The following is a 10,471-nucleotide window of genomic DNA, read 5'->3' on the forward strand; positions in this document are numbered from 1 at the left end:
TACTCGTCCTTTAAAAAAAATATTATTCATATACTCCTTTCTCTTGAAATCACAAACCCTATCTCCTCCCACCCTTACGCATGCGCCGCCACCTTCCTCTTCTTATTTCGAACCGCTTCGTTACCAGATCAGAAGTAAGAGTGATTGATGTTTTCATACTCTTAACGAGACAGTTGCATCTCGCTTTAAATTTTTTCTTCCTTACCCTTTCACCCAGTTGCAACTCATAACTAACAAAATGAGAGTCTCCTGTGGAGACGAAGCAAAACCCTCTAACAGATCAAAACGGTGATGTTTCCCAATACTCGTTTTCCAACTTAACTTCCATCTACAATGTTCGTTCAACCATAGTTTTAAATTGCGGTTGCGGCTACGGATGCGGTTGCGGATGTTGCGATTGCGGTCATTGCGCTTGTTGCGATGCGCATTGCGGCCGTTGCGGCGTGAATTTTTAAAAGGAAGTGTTTGAAATATTATAGTGAAAAACACTTAATGTTATGTTTTTTCATTATATAAGAAGTAAATTGAGTTTTAGACTTCTAATATATTGATTTTTTATGACAATACTTAAAAAAACATGATTAAAACTATCCGATAGGGTTCCTAATGCATCCGGAAGCGAGATTATAAAATCACACCGCAATTGCGGTCCAATGCGGTTGCAGAGACAACCGCATCCGCAATATCTTTCATTTCTCATCCATTCTGATTTGCCATATCGACATATCGAAAGGAATAAATTTATTTTTCTAATCCTTGATTTTTTAATCCTTGATTTTTTTAACATATCAATTAGTATAGGATTAGATTTTAAATCATATTGATCGATTTACAAGACCTAAATACAAAGATTGCGCCCCTCTATACATTGGTCAATCTCAAACTCAGAAATAAAATGTGAGTTTCTTCTTCCTCCTCCATTTAACTGTTTCATCTACTTTTTTGTTATAATATTTATTAGTTCAGTTTGCTGAGTTGAGTTTTTGCTGTATGAAATGTCAAAGAAAGACCTCTTGAACATGTTTACATCATTTGATGAAATTAGAAGAAAAAATTACTTTAATTTTACGTTTTTTTCACCAATTTGTATTTTAGGTTTGCCTGTGATATGTCTGGAACAAACATCTTGCAGATGAGCTCATTGAGTATAAGGTAAGATGATTTTGCAACTTTTTTTGTTTGTTGAAGTAACAGTTCTCTTTCAATATCATTATGCATTATTATGCCTTTTATATTTACCCTAATTGATTACTTTTTGGCCTGTGATTAGCATAAACTCAAGCAAACTATTTTCCTATCTGTGTAGTGTAGAAAGTATGAGTTGTATGTTGAAGTTAACAATATTCAATGTGTGTAGCAAGAATGAGTCACATGTGTAGGTCACATTCTTTACAATGGTTTCAACCTGCCATAGAGATAGAAAGAGCTTGTAGAAAGATCATATGAGCCTTGCAGAGGTCCAAAACAGAGAGCAGAATTGTGGCTAATGATGGGAGAGGATATTGAATGTGTAATAGTAGGATTTTAATGTCTAACAGTAGAATTTGAACCAGTAATGGTTTGGAAAGTAGAATTGTGGCTAATTCTAATTTTATTCAGTTTGCTATATCTGAAGTTTGTAGTTAATTTCATGTCTGAGAGTGGTGGGGAACGTTGTTATAATTTGATCAAGCAGACTACTCATATTTGTGTGGAGTGTAGTTGTGTGTTTAACATGTTATTTTGATGTTGTTGTGTTGTGGTTTGTTTAACAGGCTCACTCTGTCTTGAATGCTGAATATGTTGGCTTCCATGCGGCAGATAGTTTTATTTAGGAGGCACGGGCATCTGAATACATCTATGTTGGCATGTGTGGGCTTTATGTTTGAATTATGGACAAAAATATTTTGCAGAAAAGAGAAGAAAAGTTTAGATGGATCTGCCGTTGCTAGGTGCCCAACCCTTAAAGTCCTATTTAGTATTTTGTATATCCTTCTCCTAGAGTTCCATGAAATTGACAAGAAAAAAGTGAAATATATTGGGATACGGATTCCCTGCCTTTAAGGCGGGAAAGTTACCCTAACTTTCAATAATTCTTACCCATTTGATTAATCAAATGGACCAAATTAAGCCATGTGTCTAATTTTTTTAAAACAAAAATAAAATTAACTTGAGCCATTTCTAGTCCTGTCCATCCGTTAAGAGCCACCGACAGCTTGCCGACGCCGACATCCATTAATGTTGATGGAGGAACACAAATGTTGTTGTTCAATTATTAAAAAAACCATAAGTTTGATACAGGATATTAAATCATAAACAGATAATTTTACAAAAAGAAAATTGTGAAACAATGGAAACATTGCAAATCAACCCAGAAACAAACATATTATTCATTCATTGAGTTTTTGTTCCTGTGTTCTTCTATTGTTTAAGTTCTTTAATTTTTGCCAAATGCTAGTAGTTGAAATGTTCACCACTTGCTGTAAAGATTCTAAAGCTCCACTCAAGGTCGGTGATAGATAGACAAAAGGAGGTATTTCACTTATGGAGGCTATTGATCGGTGTGTTGCATGAAGGGAGTTTTTCTGATTTAACAATCAGCATGTATGAGGGTCGGCGTCGGCGAGGCGGCAAGCTGCCGGTGGCTCTTACCGGAAGGACATCAGTAGGGAGAAGAAAGGGGTTAAGTTGATTTTATTTTTGTTTTAAAAAGATTGGACACATGGGTTAATTTGGTCCATTTGATTAATCAAATGGATAAGAATTATTGAAAGTTAGGGTAACTTTCCCGCCTTAAAGGCAGGGAATCCGTATCCAATATATTGGCATTGTACTTAACGGAAGAAAGTTGTTAGGGGTAACTCTATTAAACATACAAGTTATTGTTGGTTAAAGTTTCTTCCTTGTTATCAAGATGTAGATGGCTTGAATACGATCCACTTGAAATTGGCTTTTATTATATTCTTTTAACATTTAATATTATTTGTGTTATTTTGCTTTTAACAATATTTAATGTTATTGTGTTATTATGATTTTGGTTAAGTATAATGAAATGCTTAATGCATTTCAATTTTTGTGTGGTACGAATTATTTATAGAAAAAAATAAAAATATTCTTCATAGTTTTAAAGATAATTTTAATTATTTTAAAAAAAATTAAAATATTAGAGACCGATTTAGTGACTGATATTGAAATATTTAAATTCATCCCTAAATAAGAATCGGTCACTAATTTCGGTGGCTGATTTCGTCATGATTTCGGTCGCTAAGTATCAATCGCTAAATTCGTCGCAAATGGTTAGCGACTAGCAGTTTTTCGACTGAAAATTAATGGTCACTTTATCGGTCGCTAAACTGATTAGTGACCGATTTTTAGTCTTTTTCGGTCACTAATTCGGTCACTATAGACGAAGTTTCTAGTAGTGATCCTTGTTTTGGTAAACAGCCGGTTCTGACAAATCAACCAAAGTATCACCTTTGCTCTTGGTCTTGCAAAGTTATGTGTCATCATATGGTACCATTCAACTCTCACATCGTCTTCTATAAAGATATTATAGATCTTCATCATGCTAAATTGTCTCTGATTTCTCATGCTATTCCAACAGTTTTCGATTCTTCTTATCTCAGCCTTACTTGCCAGGATATGTTTAAGGATCCAAGTACAGTTGTTACCCTGATTCTCGGCCATAAAATCCCTACCCTTTAAGTAGTAAGTGTGAATCCACTTCACCCAGAGATTGTCTAACTCCATACTAATATTCCACAAGCATTTGAGCAAGGCCACATGGTTCCAAACACTCAGATTTATCACATTGAGACCACCTTGCTTGACTGGGCAGCAAACTCTTTTCCAAGCCACTGGGCTTTTCTTAGAGATGGAAGCTTTTCCAGACCAAATGTAAGACCTGCACAGGCTATCCAACTTCCTAATAACAAATTCAGGTAAAGGCAGGCAGGTTATCCAGTATTGGACAGTGGCAGATATAGTGCTTTTCACTAGTTGGATTCTACCTGCAGTGCTGAGTAAATGGGCAGACCAGTGTCTAATTCTACTCATAATCCTATCTATAAGAGGAAGATGTGACTTACATTTAGTTTCTTACTAGCAAGTGGTATGCCAAGATACCTTATAGGTAGTTGACCCTCTGCATAGCCAGTGATCTTACCAATCTCCTCTTTAGCTGCAGTGTCCATTCCACCATAGAAAGCTTGACATTTCCTTGGATTCACTCTAAGGCCAGTTGAAGTTGAGAAACTATTAAAAGCTTCAAATTATTATTAAAATTGTATTATAGTGTTATTGTTAAATATATAAATAATGTATGAATTAAAATTGTATTATACATAAATAATTTATAATTATTTTTTTATCACAAAAAAAAATAATTATATAATTATATATAAGTTACTGATTTGAACCTCGTAAAAAGAGTTAACGGAAAAAAAGTTACAAAAATGTATGCTATAAATATAAAAGTACAACAATAATTGCATAAATGTATTTATGGGAAAAATATGTCAAATGCTTGTTATGAGTCAGGTTAAATTTATGAATAATGCTATACTTACACCCCCAAACTTACACCAATACTTACACCAAACACTGTTCACCGTATTTATACGGTGAACAGTGTTTTTTAAAATAAAATAATAATATTTATAAAAAATATTTTTTATTTTTAAAATTATGGACGACACTATTCATGTAAGGACGTGCATTAACCAACTTCATTACTGCATTAACCAAGTTTTTACACTGCATTAACCAAGTTTGGTGACTGCTAAAAATCAATTTTAATACCTGGATGTTGCATTAACCAACTTCATTACTGCATTAACCAAGTTTTTACACTGCATTAACCAAATTTGAGTAATGCTATTCTTACACCCATGAACAGTACTTTCCAGTAGTCATTAAATTTGGTTAATGCAGTGTAAAAACTTGGTTAATGCAGTAATGAAGTTGGTTAATGCAACATCCAAGTATTTGTTAGCTGAAGATTTCGTTTTGTAATATTTGTCCTTCGAAGAAGTGGAAAATCGAAGGAAAGATGGTTACTGATGGCCATCCCTTAAAAATAAAAGAATGACTACTGATGGTCATGCTTCGAGAATAAAGATTTCTAAGTTCGTTATGAAGATAGTGAATACTGAAAGCTAGTGAAAATATGTGTCTTCGGGGACTTAGACAAAATTTATAAAATATATTCAAGTATTACTACTTAGCGTGTTTTCGTAGTGTTTTTAATACACTGCCACGCGTCGAAGACGGACTCAGGCGGGAAGATTTGAAATTCGAAGACGGTTTCGTAACTGTCCAAGTAACAGATGGCGTCGCTAGAAGTTCTTATGAGAGACGTGGCAGCAGATTAGTGTAGGACCGTTAAGGTCGAAACTAGTATAAATAGGAGTCTTAATGTTAGGATTCTGTGTGTTCATTTTGTACAAATCACTCACATATTTACTCAAGTATCAAGCGTTAAGAGAAAGAGTTCGCTGAGAAAATGTACGTATGACACCACCACTTTAATACATGTGTATTATCTTTCGTTTTCAAATATCTTCCAGAATTACTGCATTTCGTTTACTTCTTGCCATTTACATTTCTGTATCTTTACTTTAATGTCATTTACTTTCGAATTACTTTCATGTTATTTACTTTCAAAGTCTTTAACGTTTCTGCATTTTAAGATTCCTTACGTTTTAATAGTCCTTTTAATTTCATATGTTATGTTACTTATCTTTTCGTTGAAATCACACTTACATATAACAAAGTAATTATCAAGATTATTTGTTCTTTAATCGAACAACGCTTATTGAAGAAGACGAATCATGAATATGGTTCGAATGAACATTGATAACAATCTTCTTGACTATGTGTCCTAGGATCAATCTAGTCGATCCTGCGAGTAACCAAATCATATTTATTATAGTTTGGAAGACTAGCGGTTGTTTACCGGAAATCACCGTAAACAAATTGGCACGCCCAGTGGGACTGTGTCAAGCGGATTGTTTTAATCAATTGCTTTATTTTTGTCTAGACAATATCAAGATCTTGTATGAACCTTAGGAACGGTAAATTAAAGAACAGTGCACAACCGATTCCCAAACGAAGGTACAACAAGAAAATGGCCGCTACGGCCAGTGCAGGGGGTGATCGAGATCCCCCACAAGGTTCAGGATCAGGAGCGGCAAATTCGACTTCCACTCGAGGAACACGGGATGCAACGGGTCCAAATGGATCGAGACTTGCAGATAATTCTCTGGCTATGCCTGAAAATAATACACGACCCTCAGGGACTACTCCAGTTTCAGTGTCGCCAACCGCACCCTCATCCACAAGTCCAGAAGACGTACTGTTTTCCTCGACAAATGCTGCAAATAATTTGTCTGGTCAAGGCACGAATTCTACTTTCGAATGGAGACCAAATAGTTCATATGGAATGCCATACCCATATGGAACAGGCGTACGAGGGGCAGGATCTATATATGCCCCAACTAACAATGCGACATTTTCACCGAATGTTAGTTCAGCGGGTCGAAGTGCACACAACACTAGATTTTCTACCCAGGTGCCCCACTTTACCACAAATAACCAAGCAGCATTTCGACAAGAAATGGATGCAAGCAACCATGATATGGTAGGGGTTTTGGCCAGAGAATTGACTTCAGTTTTAAGCCCACTAATGGCAAATGTTACTACTACAAATAGGGAAAACATGGAGACTTTCCAAAAGATATCATCTCAAATGAATCGAATGGCAGAATTCATGGGAGTAACACCACCTAAAAGGAAAGACAAACAGCCTTCGAATCAAGAAGAGAGGCCCATTTTGGAACGTGTACAAGATATAGTTCCGTCATCTAGGACAGCCACTAGGGATGTAGGCCCCTCACAAAGAACAGAGACGTTCGAAGGAACTCCAGTAATTAACTTAGAGGCTTCAAATCAAAGAACCGTCCCCGTACGACAGGAAACGGAGGAAGAGCGACCCAGATTAAGGATTGTGGGTAGGAACGAACACCCAGATGAGGTTGTCCAAAGAGTCAGAAGAGAAAATCTGGCTACAGAAAATAACTTAACTGCCATGATAGAAAGGGTTATGGCCAATAATGGCCTTAGTACTGGACTTAGACGTCCAAACTATACATCCCCTATATCAGATTATATCATGCAGACAGAATTGCCTAGGGTCACTAAGGTACCCAAATTTACAAAATTTTCAGGCGAAACTAATGAGTCAACGGTGGAACATATTGCTAGATATTTGACAGAAGCAGGAGACTTAGCGGGAAACGAGGATTTAAGGATTAAATATTTCCCTAGTTCGCTGACAAATAATGCCTTCATTTAGTTTACTACTTTGCCACCAAATTCGATAGATGCATGGGCATACTTAGAAAGGCTTTTCCATGAGCAATTCTATATGGGCCAAACTAAGATAAGTTTGAAAGAATTGGCCAGTGTTAAAAGAAAATACACAGAAACCATTGATGACTACTTGAATAGGTTCCGTCTGTTGAAATCAAGGTGTTTTACAACAGTCCCAGAGCATGAACTTGTCGAAATGGCTGCGGGTGGTCTAGATTATTCAATAAGAAAGAAACTAGATACCCAATACCTTAGGGACATGGCCCAATTAGCAGACAGGGTTCGACAGGTCGAACGCTTGAAGGCAGAAAAAGTTAGGGCGAATAAAAGTTATAAGAAGGAAAGAGTAGCGTACGTCGAAGCCGAGGACGCTGATGATGAGTCCTTCAATGATTCATATAGCCCTGAAGAAGTCGAAATAGACTTGGCTGAGTTGAAAGAAGCGCCACCTTATGCCTGTAAATTGCTAAATCCTGCAAATGGAAAAAACCCAGTAGAAAACGATAAGAATGATAGGTTCCCTAAGAAAACTTATACATTCGACATTACCAAGTGTGATGAAATATTTGATTTATTGGTAAAAGATGGCCAAATGATACTACCTCCAAATTCCAAAATTCCCCCGTTGGAACAACGGAAGAAAAGAGGTTTTTGTAAATATCATGGGTTTTTAGGCCATAAAACTTCTCAATGTTTCCTTTTCAGGGATCTAATTCAAAATGCTCTCAATGATGGAAGGTTGAAGTTTGCTGACAAGACCAAGAGTCATATGAGGGTCGATACCAATCCCCTGAACATTGCTGACGCTAGCCTCTGTGAGGTAGAAGATATCAACATGGTGGAGGCATCTGGAGTTGAAGTTGTGGAAACTAAAACAATGTTCAATGGAAAGCAGGCTACTGAAAGCCTAAATGGTGACATAGTCTTCAACACTGATGTTGAAGAATCTTCCAAGACAGAAATAACTGAAGCATCGAAGGAAGAGAACAGTGAGGCCACTGAAGACCTCAGGATGAAACTCCAGAAAATCCAGATCTCTGAAGTTCCTCCAGCAGCGGTTAACATGGTCAGCGCCAGACGCCCAGTGTCTGAATTTGGCGAACTAGAGACATGGCTGACGAGGCAAAATGGGGGCATCGAAGTTCCTCCAAAAACCGAAAGCCTCAAAGAATATCTTTGGAATTGCCACGAGAGAAATGGTGGTAAGCAATGGATGTGTCCAAGGTGTTCGATCATGCTGAATCGAAGGGTCGAAGCCAACTTCGAAAGGGCTCGACGCGAAAGATGGGAACACCCAGGAAGAGAGCCAAATCCCCTACTACAACTGTACCCAAGGATGGAGGAAAGCTTAGTAGGATTTTTGGTCAGATGCCACAAAGGAAACACTGAAATTGCTCTGTGCCCAAGATGTGGGGCAGTCTATGATGAAATGCTAGCACGATCATTCGAACGTGTGTACTGTTACATGAGTCGAGAAACTCAGGGGTTGCGTCCTAACCTGTACGGTTTCGACATATGGACTCCAACAAAGAGGCCTGATAGCCCACACCCCAGAGCTCGAAGGGTAACTTTCAAAATCCCTGCAGATGCACCCAGGGATAGGTGGGTGCAAGCTGATGCAAAAACCAACAAATGGCGAAGTTGGGACCAAGGTGGTAGAATTGCAATGGCATATAGGAAACAATTTCAAAGAACAAATCGAGAGGCGTATCGATTGGATAATTATAAAGGAAAAAATCCTATGTCTCGGTCCCAGTGGAGAAGGCATCAGAGAATAAAAAAGGCTCAGAAGGAATACAGGCCAAGAGAAACTGGAGAATCTAGTAGCAACCAAGTCCCATACCAGGGGGCAAAGTCAAACAAACCTCCGGTGGAACACAGATTATTCGAAGCTGAAAAACTCTTGGATGAAGAAGAAAAGATGCGTTCAAATTCCTGGAAAGAAGAGGATAGGATGACAAATGATTTTTATTCTGATGGAGTGTCATCTATAAACTTGAATTGCAATGTTGTTTCCGTACTCCCTCACGAGTTTAATCAGGAAACTGAAGTGGAAGACTGTGAAGAGGCTGTGTCATACCCCAAAATTTGCCCATACTATTTCTCTGATACAAATCCAAATCAATACATAAAGCTCCTAGACACATTCCCCTACACAAGGCTCTAAAACTAGGGTTTTGATTTCTTCAGAGAAAAATCAAGTTCTGACAACCCAAGTGGACCTCATAACCTCTCATATGATTCAAAGAACCTCTATGCCAAATTTCAAGCCCTGATTCAAAGGATAGCTCAGTCAATGGCCCAAACGATCAATAATCGACTGGTAGATCTAAAAGTCAAACAATGGTGAAACCACAGTCAAAACTCCTGATTTTTTGTCAACATCCTCATATTGAAGTATCGTTCACCATTTGATCAAGAAGTTATCATGGTTCATCAAGAAAAGATCATAAATCAATAAATCAAAAGTTTCTAAATTAGGGTTTGTATAGGAGAAAGTCAACTGAACTTTGACCAGTCATAACTCTCACATGGAACATCCAAAATTTTCCATCCAAAGCTCATTTTGAAGGAAATTTAGTTCCCTACAAAATTGTCTCTCACGTGCCAAGTCCAAAAATGCTTCATTTGAGAGATATGGACCAAAACATTATAGGTCCTTTTCAAAAGTCAACAAAAAGTCACTTTTTTCAAAAGGACACACAAGGAGCATGGAAAATAATTTTGATATGAGACCAAAAACACTGGTTAGAGGACTCTTTAAGCTTTCTAAAAAGTCCTAGAACATGTTCATATCACAAAAATTGAGGGAGATACGAGGCTCAAAAGTTGGTCGATTTTCAAGAAAAAAACAAAACCCTAATTGGCAAATTCTTAATTTTGGAGTGATGGGCTTTTACTTTTGATTTTCTCACGTGATAACAAGCCCAAGGAGGATCCCTTAGTCCAATATTATTTCTTTTATGAATTTATTTTATTTATATTTGATTTTTATTCAAATAAATTCAAATAAAATCAAGTAAATCATAAGATAATTATATAATGAATGGTCCAATCTTTTTCCTTTAATCAAGATCTGAGCAAATATTATTTGGTGACTAGGATTGAGAAGGAAATATGC

At 37.0% G+C, this 10,471-nt stretch overlaps 1 long non-coding RNA gene across 1 annotated transcript; it reads left to right on the plus strand.

The window, feature by feature from the left end:
• The first annotated feature begins 688 nt into the window (after positions 1–688).
• On the plus strand, positions 689–2,040 carry LOC131611434 (uncharacterized). The gene is made up of 3 exons (XR_009286900.1): positions 689–897; positions 1,096–1,152; positions 1,755–2,040. It is a non-coding gene; the product is annotated as an uncharacterized LOC131611434 (long non-coding RNA).
• Positions 2,041–10,471: the final 8,431 nt, after the last annotated feature.

Source organism: Vicia villosa, linkage group LG6, assembly GCF_029867415.1.
Source record: "Vicia villosa cultivar HV-30 ecotype Madison, WI linkage group LG6, Vvil1.0, whole genome shotgun sequence".
Lineage (NCBI taxonomy): Eukaryota > Viridiplantae > Streptophyta > Magnoliopsida > Fabales > Fabaceae > Vicia > Vicia villosa.